Consider the following 4,626-nt stretch of genomic DNA (forward strand, 5'->3'; position numbering starts at 1 on the left):
TGAAACATAGAAATGATGATTTACGATAACTGTAGTTATGTATTCCCGGGAATCGTTCGCTATGCATGTTTCATGTTTCGGCTGGAGCTCTGGATTTTGGGAAAACGACCCAATTTGAATCCTGTAGGTAAACGTTTAAACGCATACGAGCATAATAAAGAGCTTGAAGTCATTAAAGTGCTCGCCCAGTACCAGCTGCACGCACTTTTACGGAGGAATCTTTCCAGTGCGGGACCTTTCTCACAATGGAAACATCTTTGGCACGCAGGCATTGTAGTCAGAAGTATTATTACCTTCCATACCTTTTTAGTCTGAGCAATTAGACGTGAGTCAAGCTGCTGTTAAATTAGATGGAATTATGCCAGAGGAGACATGTTGAAACGGATCACATGTATGAATGTTTTCGACGTTTCATATTATTTAATATGCTGCAGTCCGGAGCGAGCCGAACACGATCGCCCACAATCCCCTCGAAGCCTCTTCGCCCCCTCGGCCTTCACACAGATATGTTGTGATCTCCTGCTAACTGCTTTCCAGCAGCAGGGCCGCATGCGAGGAATGCCGCTTCATGTCGCCGGCTGTCAGGCCGGCTTAGCGCCCGCCGCTCTGCAGCGTCGAGCTGATGTTCAACCCGGTGATGTCATGGCATGAGAGTCGGGGGAAAGGAGAGCTGCCGGCACGCGATGTTGTCAATGGGGCGACGTGAGCGTGCACGTGTGCTCGGTGCGTGTGCACGTAGAGGTGTGTGTGTGTGTGTGCACGTGTCAGATCACATGAAGGAATGTTCTCGTGTTGCTGTGACTCGGTACTTTTATTATTATTATTAATAAACCTTTTATTTAACCAGGTGAATCCCATCGAGATTAAAAATCTCTTCTAGGCTGACCTGGACAAGACAGGCAGCAATTTAAGAAACACATAATTACAAACAACACGAGTTAAAAGAAGCTACAAGTTAATAGACGGTGAGATAACAGAGTTACATAAAGGAACGTTGACATTACTCATCCCTGTGCTTTGGTTTGTGTTTAAATGATAACACCTTCAATTAATTTGGGATTCAAAGTTAATTCTCGACTGTTGATCCAGCGGTTATCTAAATAATCTCCTCGTGGGGTCCCTTCAGTTCCTCGGCCTGGAGCTCACGATCTTCATCAGGCTAATGCTCTTCTTTTCTCATCTTATTTTCTCATCTTATTTTCTCAGCTGCCATTTTCGTGACTTTCAAGCCAAAGTGGATAAAATGTCCTTCAAAAGAAAACTCCCTGGTGGTGCCGGAGCGGAGCCGCTGAGGCGTGTGACCCACGGATTAATGACCGCTTGGCGGTAATGTTCACGCGTATCGGCCGAAGGTAAATTATAACGTTATCGTGATGCGTTCGTAATCTCGTCAAATGTAGTGTTGGTGAGAGTCTTGAATAGACGTCGTTATTTTGAAGGAACAAAAATATACATTAGAGATGAACCTGTTTAACTTCTCTTGGCAGCATCAATACAACTACTAATTACACTACGTCATGTGACTCAAAATGAGCTCAACCATGAGAACAAACCCAGAACAACACGAATACAGAAAGTAACGTTTCTTCAAGAAAGCCAAACTACAAAAATACCACAAGAATTACCACGAGTAATACCACAAGTAATACCACAAGTAATACCACGAGTAATACCACGTGTATTACCACAAGTAATACCACGAGTAAGTGCCACTGAAGTAATGACTATGTTTTAATTAATCAAAATACGATCTTTTGTTTCCGTTTACTTTGAATTGTGTGTTTTTATGAATAAAAAAACCACTTTAACAAAGTAACAGGATAAGATTTAAGCAAATCATTATTATTAGTTATTATTATTATTATTAGTTAGGCAAATGATTTTTTGGACAGTGGCAAACCATTTTTTTTTATCAAACAAATCTGTATCTGCCAATCTGGATCATCAATGATCAGCGGTAAAGAAACGTGACACGGGATCCCTAAAAGTTCTTCTTTTGTGCCGATTCGTGAGTTTTATGATCTTTTGCACCTCAATGTGTCGGCTCCTGAAGATCATGTGATACGGTTGAAAGATCCATAACTGCTGCACCACGATAATTACAAATAATGAAGATATAGAGTTATCCATCCATCCATCCATTATCAATACCGCTTATCCTCATTAGGGTCGCGGGGCGCTGGAGCCGATCCCAGCTGACATAGGGCGAAGGCAGGGGACACCCTGGACAGGCAGCCAGTCCATCTCAGGGCACACATAGAGACATACAACCATTCACTCTCACATTCACACCTATGGGCAATTTAGAGATCAATTAACCTGCTGCATGTCTTTGGACTGTGGGAGGAAGCCGGAGAACCCGGAGGGAACCCACGCTGCCACGGGGAGAACATGCAAACTCCACACAGAAGGACCGCCTCGACCGGGAATTGAACCCACGGCCCTCTGGCTGTGAGGCGACAGTGCTAGCCACTACACCACCGTGCAGCATAGAGTTATATTCAACTAAAATATGAACAAGATGAGATAATCCTGTGTTCGTCCTGCAGTGCTGACCTGTACAGGACGACACAGGGGTGAAGTGCACACAAGACGTAGAATAGAAGTAGAAATAGAAACTACAAAAACAATTAAATACCAAATCACAAGGCAAGTGTCATTAATATCTAGAGATAGATGTCTTTTACCTTTTTGAGTAAAAACAGCTTGTGGGCGATGCTTTCATGCAGAATGACCTTAAAACATTATTATTCATCTTTTTGTTCTTCACATCTCAAACACGACAGACGTATTAACTTTGACATTATATATCCAAGCTGTAAACAAAATAACATAAAAGCATCTTTTATAAAATAGTTGTAGCTGTAATGAACAGAGGCACTTTCATGGTTAATAATATATTATTATAGACAGAATTTAGACTCAAACACTGCATAATTTCAATTAGATTGACACCTGCCGACTCTCGCTGCACGTACTCATCACGTCATCTTGTCAGTAAACAGACCCGTGAAAACTGCACTTTAAGTTTGTAGTGACTATTATGAGTGGTGTATACGTATATCCATGTAGTCACGGTTAATATATAGTTTTCCACGATAGTTCTCTGAAGCCGTTTAGGTTTAGCTTTCAATAAATTGAAGATACAAAATAAACAAACATTCAACGAAGAATAACTCTTATTTGGGAGCTCAAAGTCAGATAATGAGGTGAAGCTAAAGTTTTATAAGATGGAATACGTATTTGCTATTCAGCTAAATGATTACCTGCATGGTTTGCACATCTGCATTTGCGCAAACTTTGAGTGAAAGTCTAACCTTCCTTCAAAGCATGTAGACAACCGATGCACCACCAGCTCTACACTGTTGCTTTTCAGCGGCGATCTAACCGCTGAGTCTCACCTGAGTCTCACCTGAGTCTCACCTGAGACTCACCTGAGACCGTAGTTCCTCGGCTGCAGCGTCAAGAGGGAGTGTTTTGTTGTGAAAACCTTTCCCCCCCCATAGCAACACAGTTTCACACAATCCAAATGAGAAATACAGTAGCAGTGAAGATCAAAGGCCGCATAGCTTCAAACAAAACAGAACCTGTCTGCCGATCGCAGTCGCCCGGCCTCCTTATGGCGGAGTCCACGATTTAGGAACCCGTGTGAGCGTTCCCGCCCGACCAGCATAACCAGCAACCGGCACAGCGGCAGCAGAGCCAGAGAGACACTGGAGAGCGGCGGTGGACGCGCTCGTTGTTTTTGAGTGTTAGAAGGAGATTTGTGCTTCTCTGAGTCAGCGAGCTATTTATTGGGTCTCTCGTTCCTACTTTCATTTATTTTGTTCACCTAAATTCTTGTAAGGCCCTCCACTTGAAGCCCGCTTCCCTCTGAGCTTGTTTTCTGTGAGGTTGAGAACTCCTCCGTGAGGAGTGGTGAGAATGTGACTCTGGCTCTAATGCCAAAGTCCTCAGGGCATCCATAGTTCAGAGAGATTCTCACCAACTTAATGATCCACCGGCTTTTGTTCAGGAACAAAATAGATGCTACTTTGGAAGAAATCTAATACAGCTGTCAGTCACATTGTCCCTTGATATCGTATCGCAATAACCTTTTAATATTGCCGGCCACAACACTCAAATTCAGATGCCATTTAATTAACATGCTGCAACAGGCTGACATTAGAGTACCTGGAAACATGTGTAATGGATACAGATGGTTTGCAGCCAATATGTTGCCCGGATTAAGAGAGGAAACCGTAGAGATGCAGCCATCTTGTTTGCTCGTTGTTTATGTTGACGGCATTAATCTCGATTCTCTAAATCACGCCGACTCAATTGACAAGAATTGGATACAAAATGTATACGCTCTCAGATTTGTGAGTAAGTACAGTGTCTATCCAAATCCAGTGGGCTGTTAGCCTAGCTTAGCATAACTATTCAGATTAAACTTTATTGACATTGCAGAGGTACTGAGGCAATACGCTCAACCTCCGTTCTGATGATGTGGATGGGGGCCGTGTGTGCAGCGTTTGGACTTTCTGAAGTCCACAATGATCTCCTTGGTCTTTCCGGTGTTGAGGGTCAGGTTGTTGTTGACGCACCACAGCACCAGTGTCGTCTGAAAACTTGATGATGGTGTTG

Source organism: Pseudoliparis swirei, chromosome 1 (assembly GCF_029220125.1).
Source record: "Pseudoliparis swirei isolate HS2019 ecotype Mariana Trench chromosome 1, NWPU_hadal_v1, whole genome shotgun sequence".
NCBI classification, from domain to species: Eukaryota; Metazoa; Chordata; class Actinopteri; order Perciformes; family Liparidae; genus Pseudoliparis; species Pseudoliparis swirei.